Source organism: Somniosus microcephalus, chromosome 10 (assembly GCF_052327205.1).
Source record: "Somniosus microcephalus isolate GS21.2 chromosome 10, FLI_Smic_1.0, whole genome shotgun sequence".
Lineage (NCBI taxonomy): Eukaryota > Metazoa > Chordata > Chondrichthyes > Squaliformes > Somniosidae > Somniosus > Somniosus microcephalus.
In genome coordinates, this window is record NC_140996.1 from 20,110,476 (window position 1) to 20,129,868 (window position 19,393).

The following is a 19,393-nucleotide window of genomic DNA, read 5'->3' on the forward strand; positions in this document are numbered from 1 at the left end:
TGGAAATGAAAAGCGTTGATGCAGCTGAATTAGAAACATGTTTCACAAGCCTGTTTTAAAAAAAACTAGAAAAAATATAATGTGGTGATGATTGCTTAATGGACAGCAAGAAGCCACAAAATCATCACATTTCTTGAACTTAAGATGAGCCAGTCTATTTACGCTTTGTGTCGCCTCCGTGCAACTAGATTTTTAATCATATTGGCATTCATCCTACTGTGTAATTTGTTGTCCTATCAATCTGTCAATATTATGCATTAAGACTTTCAACAGTTTCCATTGAATGTGGAAGTGTTCCTTTCAAAACATGCAAAAAGTAAGGGGAAAACAGGAAGTGGCTAATGCATGCTCTTCTATATCATGGCCTAGATGAAAGCGCTTAGAAGTACTCCAACTAATTAATTTGAAATTGTGTGATGAAAAGATTGTGTACACATATAGATGTGGCTGACATTGTCCAGAGAAAGAAGCCTTTTATTCTGTTGAGTTTGTTTTTCCACATACTTAAAACAATGCACATATTCATCACTTTGATGTTCAATTAAAATGAATAACTGTGTTATGGGTTGAGTCTCATTGTTGAGCTTGTTCTTTTGAACTTTGGGCACTGATTGTGATCATTCTGAAGTGGGCTACAGTTTAGAATATAAGAAAACAGAATGGCAAAAGGTCATTTGGCCCACCTACGTATTCAATAATGGGAGCGACCCCAAACAACCATTTTTGTCTCAAATTAAAATCTAAATCTCCTACCTCTTTTAAATCTATTTCATAACAGTTGTTACATTGCAAACGCTGGACAATTACTGTACACCTAGTAAATAATTGCAAATAACTTCAGATAATCAGCATTTTGATCCAAATATATAGACCATGATTTCGCCAAGGCGGGTCCGGGGCAGCCGGCTTCGGTGGCGGGGTGTGACGCCGCTGCTGGCTCCATCCTGCTCTGTGAAAAGAACTTTACCCTGATTGGGCTTGTTAAGCCCCGCCCAGTGCGTTTCCCGGCCAGTTGAAGGAAGCGGGTCTGATGATGTCACTTGACGACGCGTCATCAGCCGGTTTCCTTAAAGGGACCAGGCGCAAATTGATTTGACTGTTCTGCTGTCAGTATTCTACAGCATTGAAGTGTTGCAGACACTGACAATCACTGCACAGAGGTGCACGGCTGCACCCAGCCTCTCCCATGACTCCCTCCATATGCTTATGGAGGGAGTAACAGCACGCAGGGAGGTTCTCTTCCCTTCCCATGGGAAGAAGAGACCTCCCCAGTGCAATGATCAATAACATGTCATTCTATAGTGGACACTAGGTGGAGCCATAGAGCTGTGTAGAGCTGTATATAGCTGTATGTATAAGACTATACTACCCACCTGTATATATATTAAGACTACATTACCCATGAGGCACTAGGCTACCCACAAGGCAGCAGTCAAGATGGAAGCCTCTACAGATACAGTACCTAGTCCACATGTGCTCAATAAAGCAGCTAGCAAAAGCTAGCTGTGTTCATAATAAGAATGTCTATTTATTAATGAACATAACATGGTACCAGGGTGGTGAAGATCTGCTGAAAATTGTGAAAAGTGACATGGAGAATTTGAAGCCACCAGAGCATTTGAAACTCACAGAAAAAATCGACTACAATTGGCAGACTTTTAAACAACAATTCGAACTCTACATTGCAGCCATCGGATTCGGTACGAAGCCAGATGCAAGGAAGATAGCGTTGCTGCTTATGGTTGCAGGCCCACAGGCGATAGAGGTATTTAATACATTTGTATTTAATCCAGCAGAGAACAGAGACAAATTAGAAGATGTGCTAAAAAAAATTTGATGGACATTGCTCTACCAAAAAGAATGAGACATATGAAAGATACATCTTCCATTCTCGGACACAGCAACAAAATGAGACTTTTGATAGCTTTACACCTGATCTGAAACTGAAAGCACAGACATGCAATTTCTCTGAGCTGAAATCATCCATGATTCGTGACCAGATTGTGTTTGGTATTCATGATAAAAAAGTCAGGGAACGTCTGTTGAGAGAAACCGAACTAAATTTGGAAAATGCAGTGAAAATATGCCAAGCCAGCGAGCTAGCTCGAAAGCATGCGAAGACTTTCAGTGAAATCAATAATGATGCGATTGTAATGAGTGATAATGCTGCTGTCGGTGCTGTGTCCTATAAGGGGAAGAAACATGGGCAGAACAGAAATGAAAAGCAATTGGAGGATGAAATTTTTAATTGTAAACGCTGTGGTTACAAACACCAGTTAAGACAATGCCCAGCGTTTGGAAAAATGTGCACAAAGTGTAATGGAAAGAATCACTTTGCCAAACAATGCTTTTGAAAAGTAAAAACAACGAAAGGGCAACAAGTTAATGTGATTGAGGACACTGATTTAAGTGAGACATTTTTTGTAGGAATGGTGTCATGTGACGATATCAAAAAAGATACAGAAAATGTGCAGCCCTCAGAAATAGACAATGCTGAACATAAAGTTAATGCAGTAAAAGAGGACAAATGGATGATCCCACTGCAGGTAAATGGAGCATTAGTTACATTGAAACTGGACACTGGGGCAAAAGCAAACTTAATCAGTATGAGTGCCATAAAAAATATGAAAGAAAAGCCCAAAATACAGAAAAAGTCAGTACTACTGAAGTGCTATAATGGACAGAAAATAGATGGCTTAGGTGTATGCAGACTTAAAGTGACAGTCAAAGACAAAGTGCATTGTCTCATGTTTTCTGTTGTGGCTGAAAGACTTGATTCGATACTAGGTGACAAAGCTTGTGAAGACTTAGAACTGGTCAAAAGAGTCTACCGTATAAACTGTGCCATAAGCAGACCAGATGACTCAGGTGATGAAGCAGAGAGCCCATCAAGGATGAAAAGGCCAAAGGGTATCCATGTCTTCAAAAAGCCTAGTTTCTCCAAGAAGAAAGAAAAAGACTTTAAGGTCAAAGAGAAGCCAAAGGAAGAAAAGCACAAAGAGGAAAAACACAAGGAGAAAAAGTCCAAAGATATAACCGCAGCAGATGTTGTTAAGCAGTGGAAAGAGAAAAAGAAAAAGAAGAAGCCTGCACCAGAGCAGGAAGCAGTTCCGGTGGATACTCCTTCTTCCCTCAGGCCAATCTTTGGTGTTCCATTAGCCGAGGCTGCTGAGAGGACTATGCTGTATGATGGGATCCAGCTGCCAGCAGTTTTTCGAGAGTGCATTGACTACATTGAGAGTTATGGCATGAAGAGTGAAGGAAACACTGAAACCCTCTCCAAGCAAAGATCGCAAGGAGACCTTGATCTATACAAGAGCAGATTGATGACAATGCCGCAACTGCATCTTGTCATTCACCACCAGAACAATCTCATGAAGACACATCAGACTTACCCATGTTGAGAAGATCCACACAGTAAGTAATAAAGCCTGATAGACTTAATCTTTGAGTACAATGTAAAGCTTTGAAAATGTGTTGACTGTTTTGAAAATGTTTATGTTTATAGAGCACTAACAAAAGTGTTACTGATATTATCTTTATTGTTTTCTTGAAAGTTGATTGATATTGATTTTGTTAAACCTCAAAGAAAGGGGGATGTAATGATCAATAACATGTCATTCTATAGTGGACACTAGGTGGAGCCGTAGAGCTGTGTAGAGCTGTATATAGCTGTATGTATAAAACTACACTACCCGGCTGTAGATATATTAAGACTACATTACCCATGAGGCACTAGGCTACCCACAAGGCAGCAGTCAAGATGGAAGCCTCTACAGATACAGTACCTAGTCCACATGTGCTCAATAAAGTAACTAGCAAAAGCTAGCTGTGTTCATAATAAGAATGTCTATTTATTAATGAACATAACACCCAGGAGACCAATGCAACCTGGTTGCACATTGCACAGGAGGACACAAGCAGGGATGTGGTCAGGACGACCAGGCTGCAGTGGCACAAACCTTTCACTGATATCAGTAGATCACAAAACGTTAGTACAAAGCCACACTCAACCTCATCCTGCTGTGCCTCTCATCACATCCCCATCACTCTGCCTTCCCTACCCTACTCTTGCACATCCTTACTCACACCAACTTACCTTGCACCTCCACCCATCCCTCTCTACCTGCATTATCACTTCCCCATCTCACTAGCCACCCCTCACACTCACCCTCATCCCAGTCCAATCATATCAACTAACAACACACAAGGGTGGGCATTTGTGTGTTTTAGCCAATGTTCATGTGAAGTTTCTGTTAATGTGCTGTCAAACATTGAAATCTTTATTTTCAACACTTTGTGTTCTTGGACAGATTTGTGTGCACCTTTGGAAGTGGCTTAGTGAGTTGCAGTGAATGGTGAGACATAACGGTATCCCCCGCAATGGTGATGAGTGTGAAAGGAATGGCTTGGGCATTGTAGGGATACTTTATGGTGTTGATGTGGGGTGGTGCCAACCTGGCGCATCATGTGGCAGCCAGGGTGTACAGCATCAAGTGAAGTAAATCGGACCATGGTGAGCCCATCCCTGGCCTCCCGGGCAGCAATGTGGTCAGGTGCTGATGCCCTCTGTCCTGTGCAGCATCAGTTGATTGCGGAGAAGGTTGGTGTTGTTGTTGGCGCTGCTGGTGTGCCTGGTGCTGCTGGTGTTGGGGCTGATCATGGTGGGATTCTGAGGACCAAGGTGAGATAGTTTCAAGGGCATCGATGCTGATGGAATTGATGGCAGGTGAATTTGAGATGACAGAAGCGATCTGTCCTATAAAAAGAAAAGAAAGACTTGCATTTCGATAGCGCCTTTCACGACCTCAGGACATCCCAAAACACTTTACAACCGATGTAGTACTTTTGAAGTGTAGTCACTGTTGTAATGTAGGAAACACAGCAGCCAATTTGCGCACAGCAAGCTCCCACAAGCAGCAATGTGATAATGGCCAGATAATCTGTTTTTGTTATGTTGGTTGTTGGATAAATATTGGCCAGGACACCGGGCATAGCTCCCCTGCTCTTCTTCAAAATAGTGCCATGGGATCTTTTACAGCCACCTGAGAGAACTGACGGGGCCTTGATTTAACGTCTCATCCAAAAGACGGCACCTCCGACAGTGCAGCACTCCCTCAGCACTGCACTGGAGCGTCAGCCTAGATTTATTGAGCTTAAATCTCTGCAATGGGACGATGAATCCACAACCTTCTGACTCAGAGGCGAGGGTGCTACCCACTGAGCCACAGCTGACACTAACAAGACTTGGCTGGTGTTTATCAATAAAGAATTTATCGTCTCCGTTTCAACATCGGTTTAAAGTCACAGAATTCCACATTCTCACCTCCCATTTAATCCTTTTTGTTATTATCTTAAATTTGCGCTTCCTGTTCCCATCTGTAGAAACAGTGGGGTAGAAATTGGTATGCGTTGTGCCCGTTTTTCGAGTTTATAATGGACCCAAATAAAACCAATTGAATCGTGGGACGGTCTGTGCCCAATCTGCGCAGGTATTGGTCCCATTGCTAATTTTCAGGGGACCATCTTTTAGGTGTCCCGGCGGATGCCTAAAGTTAGCCTTAGGCCTAGTAAATATCCTAATGAGAGACCAAACACCTGCATTAGGACTGCTGTGTGAAATTTGTTCCCAATGAGCGGGGCAGGCCACCAACAAGAGGTAAGGTTAATTTATTTTAATTGTAGAAGTAACTGTATACGAAGGCTAGAAAACTGAACACATCTGAATTTGATTGGTTCCGCTGGATTTATTGCAGCAGATAAGAACCTTAGGGGGAAAAGTTCAGTATTGCCCCGTTAGGGGCGCCATTATCGGCCGTGCGCAAAGTTTAGCGCCTGGCGCTAATTATCGCCTCCGATGGCAAACTTGGCTTCTATCGCCCCTGGAGGTGATTGGAGCGCTAAATCAGGCGCTTCACACCTGTCTTAAGGCACAAAGGCCGAGGAGCGAGGCGCTACCTCAGAGCGCTGGCGAAGCAAGGAAGGGCAAATCAAAATGAACCTGCAAAGTGCTGCTCAGTACCCAAAACTCCTTCACACAGCATTGAATCTCTCCAGAAGTCTCTCTCTCTCTCTCTCTCTCAGAATGTGTGGTGCAAAAATGTCACCAACAAAGAAAGGCAGGAAGTGGTCGCCTTTAAATAGCGCTCCCCTAGTCCCTTTCTGACAGCATAACGCTCCCCTCAACCTGTCGTTGCTAGCAGGGGGCACCACTCAATATCCAGTATGGGGCACTACGGGGCGTTGCGCACTCGACTGACGTCACGATCTGCGGGCGTAGGAGATCGTGGTGGTAGTGTTTAGCACCGCCGCGAAATGTCTAGTTAGTTTCGCGAGCGGTGCAAACATCGCCGCGCCCGGGCGCTAGTTGCTTTGCGCCCCTTTAGCGCCCTCTTAAGGCGCTAATGGGAGGCGCAAACAACTGATTTCTTTCCCCTTACAATGCACATAAATCTCAGACCTGACTCCAAGAGGAAGTCTTGCAAGTTTTATTATCTTCCAATTAAAATATGATCTTGTTTGAGTTTCTCTTACTGCATGAGATTGTGGATGAAATCCTGTATATCAATGACCAAATCTCACATATTTTTCAAGCAAAACTCTGACTGTCCATCAGGGAATGCAAGAATATTTATCAAATAAGCTTTGAATGTCATTTGTGGAATTATAGAGCTTTCCTCAGAGGACTCTTTCAGTACCTTTCAGAGGAAAGCTATCCATTGGTCAATGTTGCTTGAAATGACTGCTGGGAATTCTTGGCTATTGGTTATGGAATCCTGAATTGTCCATTAGGGAAGTCTTATGGGGCAATTTTAACCCTACTCGCTCAACAGAAACCTGGCGGGTGGGCAGTGAAAATCGCCCTGGCTCTTACCTGTCCGAGATGTCGCCATGTTCACAACATCTGCAATTTTAACCTGCTCAACTGAGCAGGCAGCAAGGTGTAGGGGGTTTCTCTTGCTCGTTCTGGTCTCCTGCCAGGTTTCGTGCAATAATTACCCTTGAGTGGTTCGACCCACTCCCCCTATGGTTCTAGACCTTGGACTTAGATGCAGAGAACAGTAGTGCAGAGAAAGAACTCAATAGACCAGGTTGAATAGCACGAAATGGATGCTTTTATTTTTAAACAGTTTGAAGCATTACAAAATACATGTCATAGGCACAGATTAAAGTTACTACAATCATGCACAAATTTATGAACTTGACTCTATGGAAATGGGGAACACACGGCACATCGTAAAAGGGGAAACACATTACGATTACCCTTAACTCCCTCCCCTATACCTAAACTAAGTTTCGACCTGGGGAACTTGGGATCATGCTCACCACTCTTGAAATCGCGAAAAAAAGGGGGTTCGCAGTCTTTTGGCACCGCTTTCCGTCGTCACGTGGATTTGGAAACTTCTGGCGCAGTTGATATTCTCTCTCCCTCGAAGCGGTGGGTTAGACACAGCCTCGATGAGCGCTCGTCAAGGTTGAGATCCACTATCGTGGATTTGGGTTCATGGAGCAGACTTCAGCTGCAGGCTGTTGAAGAAGTGCATGCACATGGAAGAATCTTTCCGGCCTGGATCGCCGGTTCTCCAGAGGGTTTCTTCTCCGTCGGCCTGGGTCGTCGATGATCTCCCGACCCCAGTACCCGGGCCACCCTCGTCGTCTTCTCGTCGTGGCCGAGCCTTGTTTGGCTGAACACCGACCACGTTGTCTTTTCACCGAAGTCGTCCGTCTTTAAAAAGACGAAAATGTCTTCCTCGATTCCGCATCTACCGAAGTGGAAGAGGCACCGATCCTGGCACCGTCCGTCCTTCGTTCGTTCCTTGTAGAAGAAGTTCTTGCAGAGATAGAAGTCTGAAGTCGCCCAGCAAGAAGCAGCAGTGAAGTCAAGTTCGAAGTTGTCCAAGTAACTTAGATGGACTTTCAATCCATAGTTATACTCTCTTGGGACAGTCTTATCTCCCGCCAAATCATAGTCCTGTCTTTGTATTAATTTTGGCGGGCAGAAATCTCTGCAGGGGCGCTTTGTCTTGTAACGGGAGCCGGCGATAACTTAAACTGGCCTTCCTGGCCGATAATGTCTTTAAATGTCTTTTACATTGTCATCGCGACTCGGTTCGCATATTGATCGGTCCGGAGATTTTCCTTGATGGCTGCTAAACGGTTTCTCCTTTGTACAATAAATGGGTATAAGTGTTTTTGCATTGTCTGCCCATATCTTGATGGGCCCCATCCTGTACTTAGAATCCATTGAATATGTATGCTGTTTCTCTGAGTTTCGGTTCCCAGATACTGGCTTTCGCGGGCTTACTGTCTTCAATCCACAAGCCTGTCTGGCTTGCAGTAACAGAAATAAAATGGTTCAGAAACTGATCACGGGGCCTGGCGGCCATTTTGTATGCCCTTTTATCAAAGGTTTTTCTGTGCAAGCTTACTTTGGTCAATAAACAGTCTTATTTTATCCAGTTTTCTTGCGTGATTTTTGCTGAAAATTTCGAATCTTACAGGCCCCCCTGTGATACTGATAGCTTGCTTAAAGTATCAATAATCCTTGGTGAGCAAATTTTCCCTGATTCCCCACATCCAAACATTCCTGTCACTTAACTATCTATGACCCTCACGACACATGCAGTTCCCATTTCCGAAGAAAACGAAAATTACCTTTTGCACATTTGGACAATCATAGACAGCATATCTTAAACTATAACACATTCATCTGTTAGATGTGCGGGGGTTGATACCCCCTTGCACCATCTGTATACACCTTTTATTAATCCAAAAAAACTTAAGAACGACTAATAACATAACAATACTTATTTCCTTAAAACCCAAAAACAACAACAACAAAAATCGCGAATGGTCAAAATTTAAAATGGAGGGACGCTTAACCTTCAATACTAGCAGCTTAAAGTGGGGTGTCTTCTTCCCCCATTCGCACATAGCGTTCTCTCCATTCTCCTGCGTTCTCGTGCCTCTGGAGGCGTTTGCCTCTCTTGCAATGCACGAAGAGCAAAAATATCACAATTAAAACCTGACACACTACTAGGATGTGGGATGCTATTCTAATCCAGGCCGGGATCTCTATGTTAGTGAACAAGTCCCACCATGGTGGGATGGTTATGTCCAATATGTCTTTTCCTATCTCTAAAGTCTTCTGCTCCAGTGTGTAGAAATGTTTCTGTGAAACTATAATGGCTTTTAAAATCTTTGTGAGGTGTTTGGGAAGAGGGGGAATGACATAACCAAAATGCGCGACAAATCGTTGCAAGTCTGTGAAATTCTCTTTGATAGTGATGTGAACGGTGGAGGGTGCAGGAATGTGGACAATTCGTTGTTGTGCCACTTGAACCTCGGCCCTGGGTTTGAAACAGAAACTGCTATCACCGATCGAACACCACTCGTGTTGTCCGTATCGGTACTGAGGCGCTGCAGTGGTGACGCAGTAGGTCCCACCCCCGATATATGCTACCTGCGGGGGCACATGGTCCTCTGCCATTGCCTCCATGGTGCAATTTATCTGCTTTGCGCTAGCGGTTCTGAACCCGCACTGTGGTTTCAAAAAGGCATTCAAGTGCTGGGGACACAGGATGATGTGTGCTCCCCGGCTCCGACATCCCGAGAGGTCGGTGCCTGTCATCGTACGCTCCCATCTGATGACGTAAGGCGGGACCACTGCGTAACGAATGTGTGCGCCCCCCTGAATGACTCCAATGTTCTCCACCCTGTATACCGGGGCGGGCTTTGCTGTGGGACCCAACACCGGCATTCTTACCACTATTCCCATGATAGTATGATTCGAATGTCCGCAGTCCACTGGGACTGGGTATGCTTCTGCAGCTAGTCTGAGCTGGCACGGGCTTAATGCATTCTCAAAAGGGTGGAGCGCTTGTAAGTGCTTGTTGCTAATCCAGGACGGGACCAAACCTTGTTTTAAATCCTCAAGATTACTGCGGCCCTCGCCCAGTAACCACGCCCCGTACAGCACACAGGCTTCGTTTTGCGCAGCTTGATCGGACGCATTCCGATCCTCCTTAATGAGCGCATTTACCGTTCTCGCGTGTTTCTCCAGCTCAGCTATTATATCCTTAAAGTGTAGTGTCATGGCCTGGTCCTCATGCAACTCAGAACCCACTACCTTATTTTCGTCTGTCAGTATGTTCCTTAACTGGGCTTTTAAACCGTTGATCTGTGTCTGCAGCTCCACGTTGTCTAGAGCGTTGACGACAGATGTCCCGGTATTAAAAGCAGTGAATATGTCATTTACAGCACCCCTTCTTTGCCTCCCGACTCGATCCAAAACTTCTGGCGGTGTGGTGTATAATTTGTCTTTGTCGATGTCGGCAAAGTCAAATTCGTAAAACTGTCTAAACATTCGGGTTAACAGGACCTGGTATAATTGTTCCGTTTCTTTGGGACACCACTCCGGCAATCGTACCTCAGTGAAATTTAAAATCACTGAGGCCACCGCGTAGTGTACCCCTTGGTACAGCACCTGACCGGTGGGTACCAATACTAAACCGTTCCCGGGTCCCTTGGTGGTGGTTGGGCACCCTCCTTTCTGGGCTAGTGCTACCGGAAGCGTGGGCAGGGGCTTGCGTGGGCGGGTGATGAGTTCAGTGGCGTTTACCGGAATAGGGGAGTATGGGGCTCCGCACGCTCGAGTGCTGACACCCCATCTCATCCCCTTTCCTTCATCCTGCCACTGCCTCTGGAAGAAGATGGATACGCCCTTGGGGCAGACGTGTCTCGAACCCCACATACAGACATATATTCCTTCATCTGGTTCCCACCATTTGTCCCAACACACACGTAATTGTCCGTGAGTCCCCGTAATAGTCCGATGGGTATTATTACCCAGTCACTCCCACTCGACCGTAGAGTTTCTCATGTCCTTTCCCAGCTTTCGTAGCCACCACCATCGCCTCAGTGGTACGTTCCCGTTGCACACCAGACAAATCCTCTTTCCCACGGTAACGCTGACTCTGGGTGCAAGGATCCTCACCCGAGGGCACGTTAACGAAGTCTCTTGGTAGGCAAAACCGAAATTGCTGGGATATTCCGTAGAATTCGTTCCCAGCCAACCTGGCCATCTCCCTTGGTGGAAGTAGGTGGCGGTTTCCTCAACCTCTCGCTCCCCTGTCCCATCCGTTGCGATGGGGGCCGTGTCCCCGGAGCACCCGAAGATGATGACGTCCTTGGTGCGGCCTCGGTAGGCCCACCCGCACCCGATCGCCATGAACGCGATGAGAATCTTTTTCATCATATCCCAGGTTTCTGTAACCAATAAAATGATGTAGCCGGGCTCCCAATAGGTGCTGGCCTAATTAAATGGACGCGCGGGTTCCTGGACCCCGCTCCCAAACAAGCACACACACCGGGCAGATTCCGAAATCGTACTCTTAACACATCTTAACGCTATATACATTTCCTTAAATTATCGCCATAATTGCCTAACTTAACTTATGTACAGCGCCGCCCTCCGCGGGGCGGCTTGCCTAATTCCTGTGAGGGCTGTCGCGCACCACACCCTGCGGTGGGGCTGCACTGACCTTCGGCTTTGATCCCCCGCAGCCTGTCGCTGTTGAACGGGGACCATGCCTTCCTGGGGCTGCTCTAAGCCGTGGTTGGGAAAAATGGGGAGAATCTGGCCAAAACTTTCTGGGCTGGGGCGCTCGAGCCGACCTACGAGGGGCTGCTTTGGGTTGGGCTCCCGGGGCTGATGGACCGGGGGTTGGGACTGTTACCGTCACAGCCTGTGGTTCCTCCACAGCTGCCGGCTCCAGCTCCCCTCCCTCAGGCTCCGCCCCCCCGGGGTCGGGATCTGTGGCCTCCGACTCCACCTCACCTGTCCCTACAGGTAGTGAGTCTCCGCCCCCATTCCCTACCTCCCCCAAGCTTGAGTCGAGGGCGGGATCATCGTCCTCTGACTCTTCCTCCTCCGTGATTGGGTCTAAGGCGAGGTCGAGCTGTTCGTGCTCTCTCCTGCCTGAATCCCATTCAAAAGGGGAGACCTCCCACTCCAATGGGATGGCCTCTCCCTTCACGCAGGCTACTGTTCCAGCCTGTGTGGTCTGTGACTCTGTTACAGGCTGAGGATCTTTGTTCTCAGACCTGGTCCCCTTTGATGGTCCTTTTGCACCCGGTTTAAACAGTTTGCACTGGTTAATGTGAAACCACCTTTTGCGTTGGGACACCTCTACTGCATGAGTGGCGCAGACCGGCGGATTTTGCACCGATTCCGGTTCTTCCTCCTGGTCTACGGTTCTCTCGCCAGCACATAGGGTTAGACCCAAGAATTTTACTTCTCGCCGGCCAACCCGCGCCTTCGTAGGAGTTTTCTCAACACTTTCTATCCCCTTCACACTCGTACCCTCTCCCCAGAGACAATGATTCCTCAGGTCCACGTGGATCCCGTGGGCTACCAAGAAATCAGACCCCAGGACTCCCGTTCCACCTCCCACCTCCCACTTCATCAGGATACACTTCCATGTGGTGCGGAGTGGCCCTAAACGAATGGAGAGGGGAAGGGAATGTGCGCCAGCCTGTTCTTCGCCCGTGAAGCCCAACAGACGATATGGGACCCCGGTGGACAGAGGCGAGGTGGTGGGGTTATCACAGAATCACAGAAACCCCACAGTGCAGATAGAGGCCATTTCGGCTTATCGAGCCTGCACTGACACATATCCCACCCGATCCCCATAACCCCTACACCAACACATATGCCACCCTATCCCCGTAACCCCATGTATTTAATCCCCCTAACACTAAGGGTCAATTTATCATAGCCAATCAACCTAACCCGCACATCTTTGGACTGTGGGAGGAAACCGGAGCACCCGGAGAAAACCCACGCAAACATGGGGAGAATGTGCAAACTCCACACAGACAGTCGCCCGAGGCCGGATTCGAACCCGGGTCCCTGGCGCTGTGAGGCAACAGTGCTAACCACTATGCCACCGTGCTGCCCGTTATCTGCGTGGATTACGGTGCACGATGCGCCCGTGTCCAACAGATAGGTTTCCTTCACCTCCTCTACCTCCATCTCCACGAGGGGTCGTCTCCATGCGTCATAGCGGAGCGGACACAGGTAGACGGGCTGCGCCAACTCTAGTCATTTGGGTACAGCGATCGGAGCTTCGGGAGCGCCAATGCCGGTGGTGACAGCTATTTTCCCCTGCGAGGTCATCAGAGACTGCATTGTCTGTATGATTGACTCAATCGCAGCGGGATCCACAACTGCACCACCCCCTGTGGTTGGGGCAGGGGCTACGGTTGGGTTCTGGACTGGTGCTGGGGCAGCGGTCTGGGCTTGTGCTTGTGCTGGTGCTGGGGTAACGATCTGGCCGTGGGCTTGGACTTGGGCTTGGGCTCGGTCTTGGGCTGCGGTGAACGCTCTCTCTCTCTTATCCTTCCATGGATTCCTACAGTCCTTGCGCCAATGACCCTCCTTCCCACACCCATAACAACTGCTGTTGGCTTGGGGAGGGCGATTTCCCTCCTGACGCCATTCCCTTTTAGCAGAAGCTGCGGGCCTCACCTCATGCACCTTTCCTTTCACAACAGGCGTTTTCTTGCCCTTGTTGTTCCTATAACTGATCGTGAGCTGATCTAGTACTAGATCCTCCGTGGAGCGGGCGTTAGTGGGGTCAAACCATGCTTTGGCCTGCTCCCTCACTACTGGCAGGCAACCTGCTACCAGGCACCGAAGCCAATGAGCCCTTTGTTCGTTATTCAGCCCGGCCCGGGCCGGCCCGCCCGGGCAGCTGCGCCGATACACTGGCCACAACCTTTCGGCGAAAACCCGTGGGGGTTCTCCCTCTAGCTGCACTGTCTTTTCTAAATGGAGGAACGGAGTTCCGTCCCCCTCTCCCATAATCTCCAGGATCTCATCCCGCAGCAACTCATAGTCCCTGTGCCCTCTCTTGCTCTCATCAGGGAGACACTGGAGGAGCGAACTGTCCAGGGAGAACAGCAGCATTTTCGACTGTTCCACCCCGTCGCAGTCATTGACTGCTGCGGTCTGCTCCACGTCCCTGAAATGCACGGAGGGATCTCCTGACTCGGAGAGTTTTGGGATGTGGCTTATCATTTCTCTTAGCTGTCGTGCGCTATGGGGCATTACGATCTGACTCTCAAGGGGTCCGTCATCGCAATTTGCTTCATTTGGACCGAGCCTCCGGTGTCTGGTTGGACACATCGGCGCCGGCCCTGCCTCTACTATCTGGGGTTGCTCTACCTCAGGACTCTCTTCCTCTATCGTCTCCGTCTCCTTCCCCGGAGTCCAAGACTCATCATAAGCAGGAGGCGCAGAGGGTTCGGGAGTTGGTACCCCAACTGCCTCTTGTGGAATCGGTCTTTTGGATTCCTTGGCTAGCAATAGCTGACTCGCTGGTGGATTTATGAGACAGACCAACCCGTTTGCCTTGGCTAGGGCCGTTCTCAGGTCCTCTTGCTCCCTTCGGCAAGCGCTGTGGTCGGTGCTCTCAGATCTATCCTCCATGGCCATCTTATATGCTGCCCTGACTCCCAGGAGTTTTTCCTCTTGGGCCTCTATCTGCTTGGCTAGACGGAAACACCTATCTCTCATTCTACCTTCACTGGCCTTGGCTTCAATGACCTGACATTTTATATATTCTACCCGGGTTTCGTGGCAGCGAATTATGGAGTGGCGTTCCTGATTCAGCGCGTTAAGCGCTTCAATCAGTTGCTGACCTCCCGCAACCTTCTCCTCTACGTCTTTAAGCAAACCGTTGATCTGGACTGTCTGTGCTGCAACGACCTGGTCCAAAAGCTGGACTTGCTTTTTGTAGCACATCAGCCAGACCGCCTTCTCTGCAGATTTCTTATGCTCTTTACCCGCTGTCCACTTGATGGCTGCGTCTAGCGGGCGCCTATCTCTCAACAGGTCAGATATCCATTGCTTTGTGAGGTTGACTTTTCCAAAAACATAATCTGCTATTCTTTCATCCATCACATCTCGTTTATTCAGACCTTGATCTAACACACTACTTTCCTGCTGCCAAGATCCTGCCGCGGTCGCCATTTCTGTAGGGGGTTTCTCTTGCTCGTTCTGGTCTCCTGCCAGGTTTCGTGCAATAATTACCCTTGAGTGGTTCGACCCACTCCCCCTACGGTTCTAGACCTTGGACTTAGATGCAGAGAACAGTAGTGCAGAGAAAGAACTCAATAGACCAGGTTGAATAGCACGAAATGGATGCTTTTATTTTTAAACAGTTTGAAGCATTACAAAATACATGTCATAGGCACAGATTAAAGTTACTACAATCATGCACAAATTTATGAACTTGACTCTATGGAAATGGGGAACACACGGCACATCGTAAAAGGGGAAACACATTACGATTACCCTTAACTCCCTCCCCTATACCTAAACTAAGTTTCGACCTGGGGAACTTGGGATCATGCTCACCACTCTCGAAATCGCGAAAAAAAGGGGGTTCGCAGTCTTTTGGCACCGCTTTCCGTCGTCACGTGGATTTGGAAGCTTCTGGCGCAGTTGATATTCTCTCTCCCTCGAAGCGGTGGGTTAGACACAGCCTCGATGAGCGCTCGTCAAGGTTGAGATCCACTATCGTGGATTTGGGTTCATGGAGCAGACTTCAGCTGCAGGCTGTTGAAGAAGTGCATGCACATGGAAGAATCTTTCCGGCCTGGATCGCCGGTTCTCCAGAGGGTTTCTTCTCCGTCGGCCTGGGTCATCGATGATCTCCCGACCCCAGTACCCGGGCCACCCTCGTCGTCTTCTCGTCGTGGCCGAGCCTTGTTCGGCTGAACACCGACCACGTTGTCTTTTCACCGAAGTCGTCCGTCTTTAAAAAGACGAAAATGTCTTCCTCGATTCCGCATCTACCGAAGTGGAAGAGGCACCGATCCTGGCACCGTCCGTCCTTCGTTCGTTCCTTGTAGAAGAAGTTCTTGCAGAGATAGAAGTCTGAAGTCGCCCAGCAAGAAGCAGCAGTGAAGTCAAGTTCGAAGTTGTCCAAGTAACTTAGATGGACTTTCAATCCATAGTTATACTCTCTTGGGACAGTCTTATCTCCCGCCAAATCATAGTCCTGTCTTTGTATTAATTTTGGCGGGCAGAAATCTCTGCAGGGGCGCTTTGTCTTGTAACGGGAGCCGGCGATAACTTAAACTGGCCTTCCTGGCCGATAATGTCTTTAAATGTCTTTTACATTGTCATCGCGACTCGGTTCGCATATTGATCGGTCCGGAGATTTTCCTTGATGGCTGCTAAACGGTTTCTCCTTTGTACAATAAATGGGTATAAGTGTTTTTGCATTGTCCGCCCATATCTTGATGGGCCCCATCCTGTACTTAGAATCCATTGAATATGTATGCTGTTTCTCTGAGTTTCGGTTCCCAGATACTGGCTTTCGCGGGCTTACTGTCTTCAATCCACAAGCCTGTCTGGCTTGCAGTAACAGAAATAAAATGGTTCAGAAACTGATCACGGGGCCTGGTGGCCATTTTGTATGCCCTTTTATCAAAGGTTTTTCTGTGCAAGCTTACTTTGGTCAATAAACAGTCTTATTTTATCCAGTTTTCTTGCGTGATTTTTGCTGAAAATTTCGAATCTTACAAAGGACACATGCCCGGAGCCAACAGGGTCCTTTTTACATATGCATGTTGTGGCTCAATTACATCATTGAGACCCGACTGTAATTTTATCTCAGGCCTGAGTGGGGAATCCACCTGCAGTTAACGTCAGGGCCGAGTGAAAAGACCTGTGGGTATGTTTTTCACTGGCTGCTAATGTGAGTGAAAAATAGTGTACATATAATTTGCTTATTAGTAACCTGAGGGAAATATACGTGTTGGAGTGAGAAATCTCCAAAAATGACATTTTGGCTCCCCTTGTGACCCAATTGGTAAATGCACTACACCATTTGGAACTGACCCACACAGACCAGAAAGGTCTCAGGGTCAATCCCCAGTCTATGCTGGGTTATCTGATCTCAGCTGTAACAGTGTTGGTGGTGCTAGAATTAATCTAATCATGTGTAATGGCAGAACCATTACAATTGGCTCCTGGATTAGGGAGGGTAAGAATCAGACAAAAATGGCCTCGGCTAGAAAGTGGCCATTGGGTAAGGATAGAATCAGGTGAACAGCCTGCTAACACTTAATGTTCAGGCACTCACATAAGATCCTGTATATCAAGGGGCAGGTCCTTTTGCACTGGAGAAGATGCAAAAAAGTTTTACATGGTTGATTCCAGAACTGAGAGGGTAAAACTACCAGGAATGACTGAACAGACTGGGGCTCTTTTCTCCACAAAAGGGAAGGCTGACGGGCGACCTAATAGGGGTCTTTAAAAATTATGAAGGGGTTTGATAGGGTCGACATAGAGAAGATGGGCTGAATTTTAATGGGGAAGGCAGAATAGGAGCAGGGGTGAGGGGCTCCGAGTCAGTCGGGAAGCCCGGGAGAACAAATTTTCCGCAAGCCCTGCTGAATTTGCATGGGAAGACTCTGTTTTCCACCGGCAGCCGGCCTGATCGAGATGCTGGCTGGCTTCGGGCTGGCAGATCTGCGGCACTAGACAGCAGAGAGGAGAGAGGGAGGGATCGTATGGGCGCCAGGGTTGGCTGGAGGAGCGGGGCAGGGATGATCACAAGAAGATGGGGGATGGCTGGAGGAGCGGGGGTCCGAAGTGAATCAGGGGGCCGAGGACCAGGGGAGTGTAGGATCGATTCCTCCCCCTCAACGGTAAAAATATTGGACTATGAAATATAAAAACCCAGAAGTGCACAGCCCGCAAAAAGGGCTCGGCAATAAAGGGTTAATTCCAACATTGCAGCCGAAACTACGAACCTTCAAGAGACTGGATCACAGACAATCTAATATACGAATCTAAAGTCTGAACAAGAACATCTGCATATTCACGTACCTTAAGGGGTTACATTGTCCACCTTAGACCATGGCCCCCGAATAATGAGTTTCAGTGCAGGCCTAGACAATGGGCCGGGCCTCGAACTGTTTGAATACGAATGCTAACAGAAACCAACAACTTTGCACATGCAGTCACTTTGGGAGGGTTGCATTGTCAGAAAAATATCACAAATCAATGGACAATACCAGGAACAATTCACACATTTTGATATGGACATCATATGCTCAGGAAGGGGCCAGGAAATACAGCAAGTTGGTTTTGGTTTAAAGTAAGAGTCACTTCGAAGTCAGTGGTGTGGGAAGCCGATGGCAGAACAGCGAACAGAAAGATTCGGGCCGACAATCAACTCCAAGAGACAGCCGATCGGGAGTGGTGATTGTATGTTTCAGTCAAATCATAGAGGGAGCTTTTGTGATTGAGTCTGAGTACGTTTGTGAGTTTCAGTCAAATCACAATAAGGGCTTTGTGATTGAGTCTGGGTCATTTTATATGTAACAGTCAAATCGCGGATGGGTTTAACTGTGTCATATTGTGTCGATGCAAATGACCCTTGCGTAGGGGTTTGTATTTTGGGGTTGTTAGCCTGATATAAATCGTAGGGATTTATACTGGAGAAGTAATTGTGTGTGTGTTCAATAAACGAACGAATCAAAGGTTGAGCCAAAACCCTGTGTCATGTGTATTTTGTTCTTATAAATCCTGACGTCCAAGAACTGTGTGTAACGGGGGACCGTACCGGAGAAAACCCCTTACAGGAGGCTGGCCAGAGAAGGATGGGGGGACTCCGAAGAGGACCAGGGGCCGCCGGGGGGGGTGGGGGGGGGGGCGTCCGGAGGAGGATCGTGCACGGGGGTCCGAAGAGGATCGGCTGCTGGGGAGCGGCCGGAGGAGCAGGGGGTGGGTGGTGTAGAGATGGCGGGCTGGGCGGAGCACGGAGGTGGGTGTGTGTGATGAAATATATTCCATTCATCACTGCCTGTTTTCTGTGTCTTCTAACTGCCTGCTTTCTGTGTCTTTTCCCTTCCCCCAGTCCTCATGTATTATGCATTGGAATGTGCTGGAACTGGTTGTGTGCAGGGCTCCGCCCATACCTGGCTCCTTTGTAATCTAACTTCAGTCCGGCATCAGCCTCCTGAAGGTAGACATCTCTCTATTTTACGTGTTATGTTCTGAGTTAATAAAAGCCTTACTTTTGTTCTGCTAACTTCGAGTCTCGGAATAATTGAGGCACATCAGTGTGTGTGTGTCTAGAGATCAAGGGCTGGAGGAATGGGGTGGGGGGGGGCGGAAGAGCATGGGTTGTGGGGGGAGGCCTCATTGTGGGGTTTGGCAGGACTGTCGTATGAGAAGAGATTGAGTAAACTAGGCCTGTCTTCTCTTGAATTCAGAAGAATGAGAAGGGATCTCATTGAAGCATACAAAATTATTACAGGGCTTGATAGGATGGATGCTGGAAGAATGTTTCCCTTAGCTGGGGCGTCT